At 46.1% G+C, this 20,579-nt stretch overlaps 1 pseudogene; it reads left to right on the top strand.

Moving 5' to 3' along the window:
* Window positions 1-6,402: 6,402 nt before the first annotated feature.
* LOC136637050 (5S ribosomal RNA) lies at window positions 6,403-6,517 on the top strand (annotated as a pseudogene).
* The last annotated feature ends 14,062 nt before the right edge of the window (window positions 6,518-20,579 follow it).

Genomic DNA, 20,579 nt, shown 5'->3' with positions numbered 1-20,579 from the left:
ACAAGATGGGCAATGACTGCTGACTACTGGCTTAGAGAACATTAAACTCAAAAGGGATTAGACATGTCTACAGAGGCAAATCTACTAATAGCTGATGAGACCTTCAAAGTCAGATGCAATTGACCTGGTGTTGGCAACCTAGGGCCCAAGGGCCATATCTGCCCCACCATTCAAAGACATCTGGCCAGGCCAGAGCTCAGCTTGGGATGCAAAGCCTCCCACTCATGCACTGGAGAGGGAATGGTGGAGCTGCTTGCTGAGGTGCAGAAGCACAGGGACTCGGTCAGCCTGGGCAGCTGACCCTTCCCTGACATTCCCTGTGATGCAGGCAGCAAACTGGGCAGGAAGCTTCGCCTCTCAAACCAAGTTCTGCCTCAGCTGCTTCTGTGAGCTTGTCAACCCGGAAGTTTGATGGTTCTGTGATGATGTCATTGCCAAATGTCTGGCCCCCTCTCCCAAAAAGGTTGCGGACCCCTGAAACAGACCTTTAATAATAACTAATAATAATAACTAGGTATTTATATTCCACCTTTCTGGTCATCAGATTACTCCTCTGACTTCATTCAAGGCGGTTTACATAGGCAGGCGTTTCTAAATCCCTCAAGGGGATTTTTACAAACATAGAGGTTCTCTCTTTCAAGAACCAACAACATTTCAGAATGGATCTTCCTGGTTTGGTCTCACTTCTGGCCTCTAGTTCTCCCACACAGGCTGACAAGCAGCTCCATCTCTCACATGAAGGACAGCCAAGACGCTTCTTGCTCACACCAAGAGCAGGTGGAATCACTCAGCTCGGCTTGTCAGCTGCTTCAAGGTCTCGCCATTCTCAGCCGTTCAGGGAGCTGCCGGTGTCTTGAACTGGCAACCTTCTGATGTTATCTTCGGGCTAACGGAGGCTCTACCCTCTAGACCAGACCTCCTGCCCTTTATTATATAATTTATGTATTTCATTTATATGCCACTTTTTAACAAGGAAATGTACTCACCATAACATAAATAGCTATATAAACAGTATCTTTTTTTTTTAAAGCACACAGTAATACCGCAATTTAAATAGCAGCACTGAAGGAGTCAGGCAGCAGAGTGATAAAACAGCAGACGTGGCACATTCAAGATGTTTTAAAAAGCCTCCACAAGGGGAAGAGAGGAAGCCCACAAGATTTTCCTGGAGGGAACACTTCAGTTGTGGGCCACCGCAGATAAGGCCCTGTCCCTTGTACCAGCCCATTGTGTTTCCAGCTGCAGGAGCCCAGAGAACAGGGGGTCTGAAGCTGATCTTCAGGCCTGGGCAAGTTTGATCATCTGGAATGACCCTCAGAAAGCCAGACGGAAGTGAAGAAACAGACTCCTGCTGCAGAGACGCACATTTGCAAAAGATGTTTTGTTCAATTCATCTCCTGCCCCTCCATCTTTCCATTGTATAAAAAACTAATGAGGCAACTTGTTCCTTATCTCCTCATTACTGTGGCTCCTTGCAGTTAAAATATCTTGTCATCGCCCTGAGGTTTAAGACAAGGCAAGCTAACCTGTTACAGATTGGTTAGCTGACAGGATCCAGAGCTGTTCCAATCCACATTTTCAGGTCCTGTCAAATAATATGCAAATTGTTTGGTGAAGGTTTGTGTTCTGGCCGTGATCCAGTTTGGGCAGGGGCAGGAGTGGGGAGAGAGCAAGGCTAACTGCATTTCAGGAGTCTAGATCCCCTTTAGCAAGATCTCTTTCCTAGCTTAAGGCCTCCTACACCCCACCTTAAACTGAACTCTAGCAAAGGTCTTGCCGCTACACATAGTGGTGGCCCTCACCTGAGATGGCTTAAAGAAAGATTAAATGAATGCTTGAAGCAGGTTTCTAGATCTCATGGAGGATACAGCTATCAACTATTGGCTACGATAGCTAAGTGGAACCTCCATGTTCAGTGGTAGGATACCTCTGAATACCCAGGTTCTGGGAACAAATAAGAAATAAACTGCTGTCTTTATCCCTGTTTTGGAAGTTTTGCAGAAGCATCTGACTGGCTGCCCTTCTCTCCAAAATGACAGAATAAAATGACAGAACTGCCTTGGGTCCCTTCTGGGAGAAAGGTGGGGTACGTATGAATGAATGAACGAATAAATAAAACTATCACAATAAAATGACTATGAAACCTGCAAACACCCACAACTGGCTACTCACATTTGCCTTATCGAATATGAACAGACTGATGCATATTCTTCACTAAGAAACCACAATACAATTCCAAATTTTGCATCAAGAGGGGGGAGGGGAAGGGGTAGAGAGAAGGTTGGAGAGGAAGAATCTCAGTGAGAAATACACATACTGAAGCTTATCCCACATATGTTGACCTGTCCTGCCCCCTTTCTCTCCTTGAACTATTGCCAGCTATAATGATGGCATCAAGTCAATAATTTGACTTGAATATATATTGCAAAATTAAATATATTTGTGTATATACAGCAATTTTGCATAATCTGTTATTCTTCTGAAAAGCCTGGTAAAAAACAATGGGATGTGCAAATCCCTCTGTTCCCAATGGCTGTACCTACATATGTCTCTGGCTATCAAGTTTTTGTCATATATGGCTGAAATTGGTAGCAGTGAAAGCAATAAGGGTCAAAAAATAAATGTTGAGAATCTCACAATTATTTAGTTTGCAACTGATGTACCACAGAAATATAGCAAACACACAGCTCCACTGAGTCTTTTTCTTCTGCACTAATTTCAGCTGAATGAATTCATTTTGGCATAGTCCTGGATAAGGCATCTTCTGCAGTGCCATCTGTGTGAATTCAAAACAAAAAGAGACCCTCAGCATATCTTTATTTTTCCCCCAAATCAAGTTTCTAGACCTCATGGGCACTGGCAGGATGTTTGAATACATTGTCTTTGCAAGGTGGTTCATCATCAGCAAAACGAGTCAACTGCGACTCCAGGACTTCAATCCTCTTGGGTCCTTGCACTGCCGAAACTAGTGTTCTGGCTGTGCAAGGTCTTTTATGGCAGAGTGAAAGACTGCTGACTGCTGACTGCTGCTGCAAATTGTGAGAAGCATGGTGCAAACTGCAGCAGTTGTGGGAGACTCTGCCGGTGCTGGTAAGTCGGCAGTGGGGGTGGGGGGAGGAGGAGGTTTGGGGATGTTCTAAGATGGGGAGGGCAAGAGGTGGAGAGCAGACTGGAGAGGGAGAATACACATGCTGGATCTTATCCCGCATTTTGCAACCTGCCCTATCCTCTTTCTCTCCGTGGACTTTCACCAGCTATACAGTTGGCATTGGTCTGAGGAGATCCATAGGCCATCAAGGGACCTACATAGATTTGACTCAAGTCAGTATTCTTTTTGATACACGTGTCAGGAGCGGCTTTGTGGAAAAAACGGAGCTGTTGGCAGTGTGTGTGCATGTAGGAATTCTCATTAAACAGTTCCATCATGTCCCCGTCCATCCCATTGGTAAGCAAAAGCTCTGCTGTTCTTTGAGTGAAGGCAGCAGTGCAGAAAGCACCAATTGGTTCCTGATGAACCATAGCGATGAAACAGCTCCCTCCCCTGGTTCACATCATGCCTTCAGAAGGAGCGCTAGGCATGCCAGGGCACAGAGGAACAGGAACTTGGAAGCGCCTGAGCTTGACAAGGTGGGAGGGGTGGGATGGACTGTGTGATTGTGGGGACAGAAGCAGTAAGTGGGAGGAGGGTCGTGTGCAGCAGCTGGGAGGCTTACCAACACAACCCAATACTTTGCAGCTCCACTCAGAAGGAGTTCCATTTTAGCCCGTCATTCAATGAACCTGCTGGAGACATGAATTTCTCTTTTATTGTTAGGTACTGCATCGCCCCCCAGCTTCCTCACCTCCTCCTTCCCTCCCATGCGCTTCACCAGCTACTTCTAAGACAAGAACCAACACCCATCCCTTGGGCTCCTCCTTTTCCCCTCACTTGTTCAGGGAAAAAAAATCTTCTTTCAATGATCATTGATTCCATCAGAGATGGACAAGAGAGCTTGCTCCCTGCTTCCTCCCCCCACCTCCTGCTAGATGCAAAACAAAATCATTAATCCTTCCCTGCCTCCTGACTGGAACTTTTCTGTTGCTTGCCCAGTCTGAATGATGGCCCCACAAGGTCTTTCACACCATGAAAAAAGCAAGCGAGCGCATCTAGACTCACAGACTCAAGTTTTTCAGATTCATGACTCATTTAAGTGGACCAAGACTTGAGTCAGTGACTGAGTCATTAACACACATGACTCAAGTGTACACAAGCCAGCAAAAAATACGTGTTTTTGCAACTCTGACTTGAGTCCTGAGACTTGAGTTCCCATCCCTGGTATAAAGCAGCTTTAGTGGGGAATAGTGGTATTTTAGACTGCAGCAGGCAAGGGATTCCATACTTGAATATTCTCTTAAAGGAAGATCTCCGGGTAAGCAGGAAATTAGCAACACAACGGTCATACTAGGCTTGATGATTCTTCTCTATTATGTGTGAAGTGGCTTTTTTTTAATAACTTGGGGAGCATTCAAAAATGACATCAGCCTGAAATGGTACAGCCCACTCTCTTGGCTCCAGGTGCTCCCACCTGATTCTGCTGCTTGTGCACATCAGGGCCTTGGGGGCTTCATTGCCCTGCCTTGTTATTTCCGACACCCCCCTTCCTTATCCACAGTTTTTGTCTTTGCAGATTAAGACACGCAAGGCCTTATATCACAAATCTAAAGCAAACAGAAGCATGAAAAGACAACTGTACCTGGCCTCTGAAGTCTTGCAGAGGTTCCCATCACAATTATATATTAGCAGTGGGATAGACCTCGGGGCCAAACTGCTCTGGCAGTCATTCAACACTTTCATGCCTATAATCTGGCAAAGAAAAAGGACACTCCGGTGTCTGACCTGTTTTTCTGGACTCTACTAAATCAAGTTCCAGCCTCAGGTAAAATTTTTCTGTTTATCTGAGCGTTTTTTGGGGGGTTGGCTTTCCTCTCCCTTCCTCCCTTCCTCCTTTTGCTCTGGCAAGTTCCAACTGTTACTTTGCCCTGACAAAAAAGTAAAAATTAAAAAAATGCACCCAGCTGAGAAAACATTGCCATTCTTTCTAACAGCTACTGTGCTGAAATCTAAAAATATATTAGAAAGTAGTTAGGCTGCCTTAATCCTTTCCTCTTCAAAACAACTGCAAAATGGAAGATATGATTAAGGTCAAGGAATATGTCTGGGGTCAGATTACTGCTCTCTGTCCAGATTATGTGAAACATGAAACAGTGTCGGGGCCTGCTTGCTTGAGTTTTCAAACGCAAATCACAGTTGTATGCGGCTCTGATCCAGATCAGGACCGCAGTGATAGGGGGAAAGAGATCTCTAAACTTTTCCTCACCATGACTGACCCCTGACTGACCCCCCCTCCACCATAGATGCAGCTATTCAAGGGGCAATTCATCACTAATCCCCAGCCAAGTTCAACAGGAAGCAATAGAATGAGCTGAACTTGCAATAGGGAATATTTAGTTTAAAGATACAGGCCCCCCTTTCAAGCATTAATTCAGCTTCACAGACCGAGGTTGCTTCCATGCTAGCCCTTTCCTCTGCCTGTTATTCTCTCTGTTGTCTATTGTTTTCTCATCTTTTATGGGTAGAGGTGTTTAAAAACTGTTATTGATTTTGCTCAGAAGTAATGTTCGGTAAGACTGAAGATGCAACCCTATCTTACTCACCTGAAACAAAACACCTCTGTTTATGGAGCATCTAGCTCCTGTTGTAAAATCACTACTGTCTGTTGCTTTCTATGTTGCCCTCCTGTGTTTTTCCAAACTTTATTTGTGGTGGCCCATTTGTTAGGAAAAACAATTGCAGCACCAGCCAACCAGAGTGGAGTGAAGTTTTCTCAGGGCTCCTGTGCCTTTACATTAAACACTTCCTCATTGTAGTTTCAGCTCATTCTATTGCTTCCTGTGGAACTGGCTGGGGATTAATGATGAATTGCCCTTTGAACAGCTGCTTTGAAAAGCCCCAGAGTCAGGTTTATATTTCTTTTAAATTTAACTTCAGCATGTCTTTAACTACTGATTTTCTCTCATTTTTTCTAGTTCTTGCTTTAAAAAAAAAAATAGAAAAATTTGGGGATGCATGGCAGGGAGGGAGTAAGTCAGTGGTTCCCAAACTTTTTGATTGGTGGCTCCCTTGACCTTCTGGGCCATTGGCTGTGGTTCCCCATTAGGGCTACAGTTATAGGGCTATACAGTTATAGGGTTATAGGGTGATGGGTTTTTTGCAAGAATTATATGGCTCCCTTGGCTGGTTTCTGTGACTCTCCAGGGAGCCAAGGCTCACAGCTTAGGAACCACTGAAGTAGGTAGTCACCCAATCCTCTCTAGCCCAAGCAAGGGGCCCTGTATCTGCCAGTCTGTTCAATTTAGGGAATTCCCTGGTGCATACCCTGCACATGCCCGATCTCATCTGATCTCGGAAGCTAAGCAGGGTCAGGCCTGGTTAGTACTTGGATGGGAGACCACCTTGGAATACCGGGTGCTGTAGGCTTATACCATAGTCTTTCGAGACTGAAGGTTGCCAACCATTGGAATGGTGTCAGCTGACCGTTACAAGGTATCTAACTCTACTACCATAAGACTGATCCACCTGAGATCTCCTAAACTGATCAGAACTTATATCCCACCTTTTGGTAATATAATGGCACCCAGGGCAGTTGACAATGAAAAGCATAAACAATACAATACAGAACAGATGAAACTTTATAGCAGGAACCTCAGGGCCACCATATGCTCCAGTTGTCCCTATTTACAGCTACCTGTAAATATTTTCTGTAAGTTTTTTTTCTGTTACCTGTTCCTGTGTTGCCTGTTGGAAAGATTTGAGAATGCCATTAAAAATGTAGTTAATACAGTGTGCATTGCTTTCTCTTCTATTTCACTTATCCAAGGCTGCAGTCCTATACACACTTTCTTGCCTGATCCATGGGCAACTAGTATGCATTGAACTTCCAGGGTTCCCAGCCAGGGACTCTGAGAGGAATTTTATCAGGGGGTACAAAGTTTGTTTTGGGCCCTTTGCAAAAGTGTGTGTGGGGGGGGGGGATGAAACAGAGGAGGGGAGGATGGTATTGGGCAAGCAGAACAGGGGCAGGGAGGGAAAAAACAGGGTGGGATGAGGGTGGAGACAGCTGGAAAAGTCTTTGGAGCCCAGGTCTACCCACCCATGTGGCACTGGCAGCTAGATGCAGTAATACAGAAAACCAAACACATTTCTAAGTCTTTCTAAAATCTTTTAAATATAGAAAATCATTGCAGAAAATTAGCATCATCCTATTTAGGCTCCCACTAGAATAGACAGTGTCCTGAGTACCAAAACTTACTTCTGCAGCAGATGTAGTCCCACAGCTGTGTCCCTGAGCTCCTCTACACTCCTTCATAGCAAGCAGATCCACAAGCCAAAGAGCTACTGTAGCAGTTCAGATTCTCCCCAGGTTTGATGCTTTATTAAGGAGTGTCATGTCTGCATTCCTCAGCCCAGCATATATGGCTTGCCAGTAGCTGCAGCTGCACGCTTGTGGTCAGGGCCTAGGGAAGGGGGGTAAAGGGGGTAATTTGTACCTGGGCCCAGGGTCACAAAGGGGGCCCAGGAGCCAAAGGAGGGGCCCAGAAATTTCCTGGGATCTTCCATTTTCCAGTCTCACCCAGACTCACTGTCCATGTGGTGGCAACTACTGCCACAAGCCATACACACCAGGCCCAGGAATACACACATTCCTTAACAATGTCACATCTGGAAGGAAACGGACTCTCTTTGGCTTGTGGATTCGCTTCCCATGAAGGAATGTAGAGGAGCTCAGGGATGCAGCTGCAGGACTACAGATGCTGCAGAAGTCGGTTTTGGTGCACACAGGACACTTTCCATTCATACGATGATGCTAATCTCCTGCAATGATTTTCTATATTAGAGAGATTTTAGAGAGACTTAGGAATGTGTTTGATTTTCTGTACTACTGTATCTAGCTGCCAATGCTAAGCAGGCACACATACCTGAACTCTGCATTGGGAAGATTGGTAGACCTGGGCCTACCAAAGACTATTCTGGCTGTTGCCACTTTCCTCCTGCCTATTTTACCCCCATTCTGCCCAACCCCATTGCCACCCCTCACTTTGTTTCACCCCCTCCCTCTTTGGGAAGGGGCCCAAGGAAACTTTGTACCCCCTGATAAATTTCCTTTCAGAGGTCCTGCTTGTGGTGCTGTCCCCACATCCCATGCGGGCAACAAGTCTGAGTAGATCGGAAAATGACAGATCCTGGGAAATTTCTGGGTCCCTCCTTGGGCTCTTGGGCCCCCTTTTTCACCCTGGGTCCGGGTACAAATTACCTCCTTTACCCCCGTCTCCTCGGCCCTGTTCCCAGCTGCAAAATGGTACTTGAGGCTTAAGAATGCTGGCACAACTTGCAGTCCTTTAACATTTCAAGTAAAAAGAAATCTCTATTAATTTCAGTTTTCCTCACTTGCAATTCATGAATATTGGCTCCCCTTGATGACGTCTTTGTGCAACTTTGTGTTCAAATACCTGATAGGGGTCCCCTTAGAGGGAGAAAGGTGAGATAGAATATGGCAAACAAACAAACAAATGTAGCAATTCAGATGTGGCTTTATTCTTGTACTATATGCAGGTTATCCCAAGTAACCAAAGCTTTGCATCTGATCTACCATTTGGCATTTGGCTCTGCCCCCGCACCCATTATTTGGTACCCAGTTCCAGTAGGTGGACCTTGGGGCTCTTAGCAGAAAACAAAGTGGATGTAAGCCTGATGTCCGCCTGCATCGACACCAGGCTTTGCTTAATTTGTGTATTAAACAGCATTCAAGTTTGGAATTTGTCTATATTTGGAGGCAATCTCCTTTATAATTGACGCATATATTCCAGGATGGGCAGCCCAATCCTATTGAGCTGCTGCGCTGGTGGAACAAGCTTTCCGTCAGTGCTGACCGTGGTGAAGCAGTCACAAAAATCGCTCCAGCAGCACTCAGAATGGCGTGCTGCAGTTACACTGGCAGGAAGGCTGGAGACTTCCCAGGTGTGTTGGTGGATCTACAAAGACCCTATGAGGCAGGGAAAATGGTGAGGGAGGTGGGATGGGGTGGGTGGAGGGCAAAATGGCAGCAGGAAGGGCAGAATGAGGCAGCAACAGGAGTGGGGGAGAGGACAGAATTGGGAGGTGACTGGGTGGGGAATGGTGAATCAGGTTCAGGAAGGGGGTGGGTTCAGCGGCAGCAGCAGCTGCCAAATACGAACCCCCTTTCCAGGCCCAATCCTACAGTGTAGGTCCATGCAGACTTATGCCAGTGATTTCACTAGCTCAGGTCTGAGTAGATGCCCCTGTGCCATAGAGGCATACCCCCGAATAAGAGAACGAATGTAATGTTACCCAGAGGAGAACTCTGCAACTGCTTTCCCCCTCCCCAGGATGCAGAGCCTTTGGAACCGCTGCATCGACAGGGGTTGGAATGCATAGGATTGGGCTCTGAGTCTGCCAGTGAAAAAAAGGTTTCTGGTCTCTAATTGGCCTCCAGTTAATGCTCTGCCTCAACTGTTCTTCTGTAAAATGGGAATAATAGGTGAAAAGGGTAAAAACTGATCGCAAGTGTCTTAAAAATGAAGGTTGTGATTCTAAGCACACTTACATGGAAATAAGTCTCATCAAAAATAAGTGCAGCATAACTTCTTGGTAAATATGGGCTTTAGATCGATAAGCTGTTGAACTGTAGGATGCAATGTCATGGATGGAAAGTAGGTACAAAGTAGCCCTGAAAATTACATCAGCAGCTGCTTTATTCTGATCCCTGGTCCATCTAGCTCAGTATTGTCAGGCAGCAATTCTTCAGGGTCTCAGGTAGGTTTCTTCTCTGGCCCTGCCTGGAAATGTGGCCAGGAATCAAAGCTGGAACCTTCTAGATGGGCTGAACTATTGAGCTACAGCCCCCTCCCCAACAATATTTTTGATTAATACCATGTAGAATGAGGTCTTTCAATATTAGATTTCGCTGCATTTTGGAGACAGCCGAGCCTTCTAAAAGGGGCTAGTTGACCCTTGCCTTCTCTTGGGGACATGAGAGTTTCGTGACCTCCTGGCAATCAAAGCAGCAGATGCCTCATGTAACCGAATCACTGGCTCGGCTGAAGCATTTTGCTGGACAAATGCAGTCTTTGGAGGCATCAGCGGCCGCGACTGCTGGTAAAGGGGACAGCTGGCCCCAGGGGGAATGGCAGGATGGAGGAATGAGCAGCGAAGGGTGACCTGCCTTGAGTCGGTCGCTATGCCCCTGGCATTCAGAGGGCAGCCTCATCTGCAAAGAGTTCTGGGAATGTTCTGTCTTTTCTTTCCAGTGTGGGTGGCGGGAGATGAGCGGGACAACATGATGACAACGACAGCAGTGATGATTGCTAATGTACAGAAACAGCACTCTGGTGTGCTGGATGCTTTGCATCTGTTAACACATCATGCTTCCAACAACCCTGCAAGGCAGGCTAGTAGAGTTTGTGCTGTAGAAGGGTGAGGAGTCATTAGTCACTTCTCTGTTTAGAATACCTGCAGCAAAAACATAAAATAAAATGTTTCTATTAAAAATAGGGCAAAAACAACATTAAAAAAACACAAACCACCAGCAGCAAAAGTCTGTTTTTAAAAACTCATTTTTCCCCATAAAATCTCACTGAAAATTCTGGAAACAAAACAGGCCAAATTGATTGCAAAATCAACATTAGCCCTCTTCTCAGGAAGCCTTGCCCACATTCAGTAAACACAGGGATCATGCTCAGTGCTCCCTGACACTGACAGGCCCATAGGCCTTGCTTGCTGGGGGTCAGGCATTCTGAATGGTCATGGAAAGGTGCAACACCTGCAAACACCACAGGAGTGGACGAACGGGAAATAGCAGCCAGTTTGGCAGCTGCGGGGAGGCAGCCAATGGGCCTGGTTCTGCTTCCCCCACCCTGCATTTGCTAAGTGCAGGCTGGATTTCTTCAGGAGAGGCCCAATGTGATATTTGATTACTCTTTGGGGGTTTGCAAATTCCACTGAGGTAACACTGAGGTCTTATCTGTGCTTGGCCTCCATGGCTTTCCTCAAGGCACTTGGAGATCTTTGTGAGGCATGCAGGCTTTCATGAACTCTGCCTCCTATGATCCTGTGAGAGGTGCCTCAATGACTAGAATGTGCCCTTGTGTTCCTTCCCGTTTAGCATTCCTCCCTTTATGTGGAGACAAAACACCCCCCCCCACACACACACCTCGACTTTCTTCTTGTCCCTATAAATAATAGTTTAGCTTGGCCAAGTTCTGATGCTTCTTTCCAAGCTAAGGGCTCCGTCTTTGTTACCAAACCTTAAAACGACTTCCTATACATACATTTTGTAAGAATATATTTTGATTTCCAGCCCAATCATAAAAGGTGCCGGCTTTTGCTGGGCTTCTTTTGTTTGTTTCTTATAGCCTTGCATCAAAACTCAAAGTAGGTTTCTCAGAAACACAGCCTGCGGGATACCTTCTGTACAAATGAAAAATGAATGAATTATTGTATGTATCGATAGAGCACCAAGCACTGATCAATGCAAAAAGCAGCAAGGCGATTCTTCACACTCCCAAGCGTTACAAGATCCAGGTTGGGCCTGCCTGGCCTGGCCAGCATTCAGCTTAATTTTCCCAACATATTTTTTTTTCTTCAATTGCCAGGCCTCCAGAATGACTCTCTGACAGCCAGCCATTAATTACTATCATCCTAGTCTAATTCATTCATCCCTTTCTCTCTCATGCAGAGGGACAGCTAGGGCTGAGGGCACTCAGGAAATGTAGGCACGATTCCATATTCTTTATGCAGAGTGCGCCGCCTGCTACTTTGTTGGGTCGCACTGGCTTTAATTGAATTGGCTTGCCAATAAAGCCGTTGTCATTCAGGAAGTGGAGTGTTGTACTACTCACTCCACAGCTGTGCATACAACCAGGCATTTGCTGTCGGCGAGCCAAGCGTCCACTCTCTGGAGTTGCCCATTTCCTCCTCTTTCTCCTCTCCCAACTGATCCCTAAAATGTTCTACATAATGATGCGAGGCATTGTTTTTCTGCATCCTGAGTTGGAGGGCTGTCCTGTCATCCAAGCCCAGTTTGTTTGAAGCAGGAAAATGAGACACCTGAGATCATTTCAAATTAAGGAAAGCTGTTTTGAAAAAAATTCAGTTAGAGCACCCCCCCCCCATGAAGAGTTACAGATCCTTGAAATGAATTGGGCAGTCACCTTCTCTGCACTTTTGAGGTCTCCTCTCCCATTTGTCCTGTTCTTGGTGTCTCCCCTTCTTCCAAATTTAGACCTTTCTGGATACATTCTTCCTTCCTCTGAGGCCCGGAGCTCCTTTCCTGATGAAGATGGACTCTGTTCTGGGACTAGAATCTTGTTGCCTGAGCTACCTCTTCTACTCAAAGAGTAAGGACTTCCTGAAACCTCTTTCAAGCAGCTTCAGCATCCCTTTGCTTTGCTCCATGTCGCCCCTTCATGATTGGTCAGTTGGCCCTTGACACTCCTACTTTCACAGGATGGTCCACAGATGATTACTGGGCTGGGACACCTCCCTTATAAGGAAAGGCTACAGCGTTTGGGGCTCATTAGTCAGGAAAAAAGGCGCCTGAGGGGGGACATGATTGAGACATACAAAATTATGCACGGGAAGGATGGAGTGGATAGAGAGATGCTCTTTTCCCTCTCACACAACACCAGAACCAGGGGACATCCATTAAAATTGAGTGTTGGGAGAATTAGGACAGACAAATGAAAATATTTCTTTACTCAGCATGTAGTTAGTCTGTGGCACTCCTTGCCACAGGATATGGTGATGGCATCTGGTCTGGATGCCTTTAAAAGGAGATTGGACAAATTTCTGGAAGAAAAGTCAATCACAGGTTACAAGCCATGATGTGTATGTGCAGCCTCCTGATTTTAGAAGTAGGCTGTCTCTGAATGCCAGATGTGAGCAAGGGCACCAGGATGCAGGTGTCTTGTGTGCTCCTTGGGGCATTTGCTTGGCCACTGTGAGATATAGGAAGCTGGACTAGATGGGCCTGTGGCCTGATCCAGTGGAGGTGTTCTTATGTTCTTATGAAACAGAATGAGGCAGTTCAGTGCAGAGGTGACGAGGCAGGTTATTCTAGTACAGGTTGCAGGTTGGCAGTCACATTTTTGAGTGTAACACAGTGTTGATTACGTTATCAATGCCCTGCAAGTTATCCTACCATCTATTATCAACAGTCCATAATAAGCCTCACCAATACATGACAAGACAGGCTGTGCACAATAAGGCATATGAATGTTCATGTGAGTATGTTTCGATGCACTTGCGGAGGAAGCCTCTTATTTATCTTTATCTTATCTTTATTTATCTTTAGGGATTTATCTTTCAGAGATTCTGGAGAGTGACTTGCAACCAGGAGAATGACAATGCAGCAACTCAGAAAGTTGCTTTAGTCATTCCCAAAAGGTAAAAAGAGAGGTAGAATAGGACTGTGATTTACAGTAAAGAGAGAATATTGGAGCAGTAGCAGACCTGCCATTAACTGCAAGGGGACAATGCCCTGGGTATGGAACCTCAGATGTCTCTAAGACCGTGCAGAAGCCTTACTGAGGCTCTGACACAGTCTGAAACTGTGCTTCTGGTTTTCTGGAAGCACAGTTTAAGACCGCAGTGAAGCCTCAGATGGCTTCTCCGGTTGTTCTTGAAGCTGCACGAGGCTGCATTTCGCTCCAGGTGAGTGGGGGGTAGATTTGTATGTGGGGGGCAGCATCTCATGGGGTGGGGGCACCATTGTGGATCTTTGCCCTCAGCATGGGCTGGGGAAGTCCGCCACTGTGTTGGATTGCAAGAAATTGGGATTAATCGCATACACCTTTAGTCGATTAAACTAGTGATCATTCTCCCAGTCAAAGACAGCGGCCCAGATTTGGCAAACCCTACAACTGTTCCCGCTTTCTTATGCTGTTCCAGCCTGTGACAATAGTGGGTTGTGCCCTCGATGGCAGTGATGCATTGAGAAGGCCTGCAATGGAATTTGTCCGAGTAGGGGGATTGGATGTCCAGCCAGCCAGTGAGTTTTTTCAATTAAGAGACTAACTCTGACCTCTCTGCTACTCAGTCCTGGCTCTAATAGAATATCATTGTTTCTCATTGCAAAAATAAATACCGATGATGACAGTTAATACATTTCGTTAGCCTGGAAGCTTCAAGATCTCATTAGGGAGTCAAGCAACGTTGACAAGATGAGGCAACATTAGAGGCGCACATTTGTTATCCAGTGCGCAAAGCTGTTTGGCCAGCAGTACCCTAACTTTTCTCTGCCTTTTTTTTTGTTTTGCTTTTGTTTGTAAAATGCAAGGGGGAAAGGCTTGCTTGATTTATGAGGGCTGTAAAGTGATAGCAAGACTGGAGCGAAAAGATCTGAAGAAGTGTAGTGGCCTTCTGCATTTTAATGCAGAGCAGGAGGAGCGGAGCAGGAAGTCTGGCACAGAGGAGGAAATGAGCTGCCAGGCTGGCCCTGTTTTGACTGGGTCTGCAGAACTTGGATTCCACCAGGTTGAATGTGGCCCACCAGGCAGGGCTGGTCCAGCCTTGAAGCCAACAACACAGCTTGCATCAGTGTCAGGTGGTGAGGAAGCAGCAGATTCTGGGTAGTCCTCTCCCCAAATCTGCTGCTGCTTCCCTCCAGCCCACAGTGCACTAAGCTGCACCGATCTGCTTCTACTTCCCTACTTTACTTTGCTCCTTCCCTTGCACAGTACCTATAAATTTAAAGGGAACACATGAAAGAGTGGTGAGATGAGTCTGCCACCAAGCACATGCTCGTTGATGAAAACACACTCTAGATGTAGGCTTTTTGCATTAAAAAAAATAGTAAAAGCTCAACAACCCAAAAGCTCGGTAGAACTCAAGCAGTATTATGCAGCATACCAAAAACTGGGTCACGACCCATTGAGAACCGCTGGGCTAGAGCATCTCAAATTTTCTGCCCCCTTCCACTCTGTCCTCCTCTTTCTTTTTCAGTCCAGGGAGCTGATGTAACAGACTGACACATCACCAGGTAAGGGGGCAGCATTTGACATAGTGCTCAGGAAGCTGAACTAGATGGGCCCTTGGCCTGTCTAGCAGGGTGCTTCTTATGTTGTCATGCAAGTAACATTGAACCATGGATTAGCATGGCCCCTGAACCTGTCTCACCTGTTCCCCAGATGCAGCAACCCTGTGAAGGAGGGCTAACACATCTGAGATGTTTTAAGTTAGAAAAAAAGGCTACTAAGGAGGAACACAATTGAGTCCTAATGAATATTATATTATGTGGAGAGAGTGGATAGAGAGGAATGCTCCTCCTTCTCTCACTGCTCTTGACCCAGGGAACACCCAGTGAAACTGACTGGCAGGAAATTTAGACTGGGCAAAATGAAATATTTTTTCACACAGCATATAAATAGTCTGTGGTACTCCCTGCCACAAAATGGTTTGATGACCCATAGCCTACATTGCTGTGAAAGGGTATTGGGCAAATCCATGGAGGAGAATTCTACCAATGGCTACTAAGCATTAGTGGGAAGCAACAGTGGGGGATGGCTATTGCCTGCATGTCTTCCTTGTGGCTTCCCAGAACCAGCTGACTGGCCACTGTGAGAAAGAGAATGCTGTGCTAGAGAGACCTTTGGGCTACTCCAGCAGGGCTCTTCTGATGTTCTTATGCAACTGGGAGGAATGGCCGCAAATAGAGACATTTCTGGGAGAACAGAGGCCCAGCGGCACTTTGTTTTGTAGACGTAGCCGGCATATTAGCAGAGAGGGAGGGGAAAAAAAGCTTTCATGCAGTCAGTTTGGCATCTACCTGGATGAGACATGCTAAGTCAAGATTGTTATCGTGTATATGGGGAGCTGATCCATAAAGCCCCATTTGTTTCTCCCACAGCTCCTGATATGGAGCACAGGGCTAGTTCAGCCACACCTTGCTTATTCTGTTTGATGTCAAAGACGGGCTGCCAGTTGGTCTTCTTCAAGTCTCTGCTAGCCACAGGAAGGCTTGGATCCCAAACACCCAATCTAGGAGTAATTATCTGTGTAGGTGGTAGAAAAGGCCTCAAGGCTTCTGGGATACTCAGCAAGTTTGTGTTTTCACATCCTTGTTGTTCAGGTAGCACCAAGAATTTAAACAAAACAAACCCAACCAAAGCCTGAAAGCTCCAAGCGGACTGGCAGCAAAATGCTGATGTGCAGTTTTGAAATAGCTTGGGAGAGGGTTTTATTACATGTGACTTCACTGTTATTGGAACAACGGACTTGGCACACCGGCCATGCAATCGCAGGAAAAAAGGTTTTGTGGTGTACTGAAACTTTGCCTTACCAGGTCACCTCCATCTCACAAATTATATGATCAGGACACCCTGTACCTGAATTTGAAACTGATCAGCTAGTCAACGGAAATCCTGCAACAAAATGATCCTAGCTGCACTCCATTAAATGGTGAATTCTTTTACTTCTGCAAATTAGGAACATTTGCAGTATTGTCCTTTTTTGTGTGGATTTTTCATGGGGAGGGACAAAAAAGTAGCAGATCATAGTAGTATTTGTCTCCTGAGCAGAGGAGCATAAAGTTCTGTATTACTCTGAAAAGAATAGGTAACTCATGCCTCATAACTCTCCTGCATCCCGTCTGCCCAAGACAGCCCTAAGTCTGCACCAATAGAAAAAAAAGACTCTGAAATGCCACTCCCTGATACCAGGAGAAAATCTGGGCAGTGGGGCGGGTAGGATGACAAGTTCTCCCAAGGGATATTAAGCTCAGAACAAATTATGGACTGTTGATAATAGATGGTAGGATAACTTGCAGAGCATTGATAACATCAAAATTGTGTTACACTCAAAAATGTGTAACACAATACACAATATGTAACATTAATATAAAAATTAATAAAGAAAAACAGGACAGATTTGGCACAGAGGTGAAAATCTTTCTCCTGCCAGAAGTTAAAGAGATTTGAGGCACAATCTACCAGGAGCATATTGGCCCCAGCCCTTTCCCAATCACAATTGCTGGATGTTTTGAAGGGAGACATAGCCATTTGTATTTGCACTTGCTCTTCACAGCTGATGAGCTGTAACTTGTGCTTGGTCCATGTAGTGGAATAGTGGAAGATCTGGCGAGGAGGTAGCGTGTGGTGTCTACAGTGCCCCTTGCTCTAAGCAAATGCAGGGTTGAAGCCCAGGTGGTAGCTGGAGGTGTGCTGCACAGCTGCAGCCACTAGAGGCTAAAGTGAACCTGGGAGCATATAAATAGCACCTGGAGGAACTAGTTGGTGGGTTGTAGAAGGAGTGCAGGTTGGAGAGGAGACTGACTGGGCTTATTGACTTTGGAATCGGACCTTGGACTGTGACTTGGTATATTGACTTTGGACTTCGACTTGGATACCCTGACTGATTTGACTGACTTATCTGGAACCTGACCTCGGACTGTAACTTGGCTTATTGGCTCTGGACTCTGATTTGGCAACTGATTGGACTGACTGGCTTGGAATCTGTGGACTGGGACCTGACTCTGACTTTTGCTTGTTGCACTTGTGAGTCTAACAAGAGAAACTAATCAGCCTTAAGTGGGCACAAGGCCCAGTGGGAATCTGGCAGAGCAGTCCACTGTGCTGGAGAATAAAAAGAGAAAGCAAGAAGCTGCCCTTTTTTATGGTTATGTTTCTGACGCTCGCCTGTAATTAGGCACAAAGTTCTAGGCTGTGACTGATGGCAAGGCCCTGGGAAAGCAGTGGTGTGAAAATTGTAGCCTGCCATCAGTAGTGCTGGGAGGCATTATGACTCAATGACGCCCTCTGAGTCATAACTCCTGGCTTGAGGGGTGAACAAATGCACAACCCAGTGTCCTTGAATCTTTACCTAGACTCCTTGCAGGCTGCACAGATAAGGCACTGTCCACTTCCCTGCCCACCTGGCTAGGCAGAATGAGCACACGGCTGGGGAGGGTATGCAACTGCCCTTTCTTGACCCCTCTCATCAAAGGCTGCAAGAACCAAAGGCTTTTTCCTTCTGCCTGCAGTTCCTGTTGAGCACCTTTTGCTCCCTACGGTTTGCAGCTTCATTGGCAATCTTGATTTCTGTTTTGTTGCCAGTCTTGTAGTGGAAAGAACATAGTCCGGGGGTGGAGAACATGCTGTACATGCTGTCGAGTATCTCCAGGTAGGGCTGGGGTAGGCCACTGCCTGTAAACTTGCCTATCAATGTAAATATTGAGATAATCCAGACAGCAAGGTCGGATGTCTGATGTTAGTTCTTCACAGGCAATTCACTCAATGCACAATACAGGCACCAAGTAATGAACTGGAGTGGGGATTGTGACCATGACACACCCCTGTTGTATCATCTTCATTGGCTACCCAATGAACTTGGAATCATGTTCCCCACCTGAAAATGATTCTAAATTCTAGTTACTACCTTATAAAGCCCTCAATGTCTTCGGATTTCATTGCTTGAGGGACCCTCTCTCCCTGAATGGGTCATCTAAGGAGGCCTTGTTGCAGATGCTGAAGTGCGATTAGCAGTAACTTGCTCTGGGTGTCTGCTTGATTGTGGCACCGTCTGCAGAACTCCCTTCCTTGTGAGACTGTCACTGTTCCCATTTTGTTGGTATCTGGTGGAGGCCAGCACGTCACCCCTATGAGGAACTGCTGCCCATGCAGTGCGTGGGGCAACAACTCAGTCAGAGGGTGTGGTGATGCACCATCGCCCACTCCCATTGGTTTTTTGGTTATAACTTCTGACAGAATAGAGATATTTCAACGTAGTTTGTTTCATTGATTTCTGCATGAAATTATGCATCAAATGATATATAGCATGATTTGATTATTTGAAAATACCAAGATTTTAAAAATTTTGGCCAGTAGTGGTGTCACTAACCCCCGTGCACATCACCCAGTGCAGCCCACATACCCTGCGCCCCCCTCGTGCTTCTAACTGATTTACCTTTCTGCTGCGTATGGCTCTGAATATTGTTCTGGTTTTTGTGGTTTTGCTGCTGTTCTGTTAGTCGTTGTTTTGCTGTTGCTTTATTAACTGATATGTTGAATTGACGTGGTGATGTTTCATTGCTGTTTTATTGATGATGTTGGTTGTAAGCCACCTTGAGCTCTCCATATAGAGAGAAAAATTTGTAACAAACTAATTCAATATGGCCCAATGCTTTAACTTACTGCCTGCTGGCAATGCTTCTCTTCCACCAGTCGTCAAAGGCACTCCAGCAGGAGCTACTGGTGGCAGAGATGCTGGCCAGAGCCTTCTCGCAGGTGCCAATGGATCAGGAACTGGCTGCCGATCCAGGTAAGGTGGTGGGAAGGTGGGAGGGATGGGGGAGGGCGGAATGGGGCGGGGGAGGGCGGAATGGGGGCAGGGGAGGGCAAAACTATGTGGGGAAGGGTGGAATGTGACAGCAACAGGGTGGGGGATGGCAGATTGGGTCATGGAAGGGGGTGGGTTTGGCGGTGTTAACTGCTGAATTGTAACCTCTTTCACAGTCCTGATCCCACATCATAGGTCAACACAGACCTGTGTCAGCTATTTAGCTAGTGCAGGTCTGAGTTGACCCTCTGCCGTGGTTGCTTACCCCTGGGTATAGGAACAATTGTTCCCTTACCCAGAGGAGATCTCCTGAACTGCACCCACCACCAGATAAGTGGTAGTGGGGGAAGAATAGGCTTGGACTAAGGCTATGTATATTATTCCAAGGACTATTGAAACCCTACAGCAAAATATAAAAAAAACACTCCACACTCAGGCAGCAGTGATGGTGCCAGGTTGAAGGAGGCAAAGCCCTGCACTGGAGTGCTTGCTGGTGGTAAATCTCAGGTGACATGGATAGCAGTGAGTGGTATTTCCTCACCGTCCCCTTTGGCAAATGGGGAGCAATCTGCAGTGACTGGGATCAGAGGTTCAAAGGGGTCAGCCTGGCTGAATTGACAGTGTTATGGGCAGGGGTCCTCAGATGGTGCCTTATCTAGCCACCCCTTGCCAGACATTCCAAAACCCCTTTCAAGATAAGAATTCTGGACCCTGAATAATTATGCAAGATGAACTATTTGCATATCTCTGAGTTTAGATTAAATTTCTGAATAGATTAGTATTCTGTATTATAGAAGAAAGAAGAGAAGAATAGAAAACTACCGTATTGTGGTTTTGCTGGTCATGGAGTGGGGGGGGGGCTGCCCATCAGGGTTTCAGTAGAAATCGTTCACACACAACTATTAGAAAGTTGTTGAAAGAAAAAGCAAGCAAGTTGGGGTTTTCAGGAAGCTGAATTCAGTGTGCACCTGATACTACATTCTGTGCATTTGGAGGGGAGTACTCCTACAAAATCGTGATGTACGCACAGTTCTCACTGTGGGCAGTTAGCAGCATTGTACAGTTTGAAAGGTTTCAATTAACTGGTCCAAATCTTCATTGTCCAAAATAGTGAATTGCTGAGGAGGATAAAGGAGAACTAACTGATTCTTAACTAGGGTTACTAGGCTTGGCAGATGGCATCTGCTGCAAA

Source organism: Tiliqua scincoides, chromosome 1, assembly GCF_035046505.1.
Source record: "Tiliqua scincoides isolate rTilSci1 chromosome 1, rTilSci1.hap2, whole genome shotgun sequence".
In the NCBI taxonomy this organism is placed as follows: domain Eukaryota; kingdom Metazoa; phylum Chordata; class Lepidosauria; order Squamata; family Scincidae; genus Tiliqua; species Tiliqua scincoides.
The sequence above is the reverse complement of the archived record's forward strand: the minus strand, read 5'-3'. Positions and strand labels throughout refer to the sequence as shown.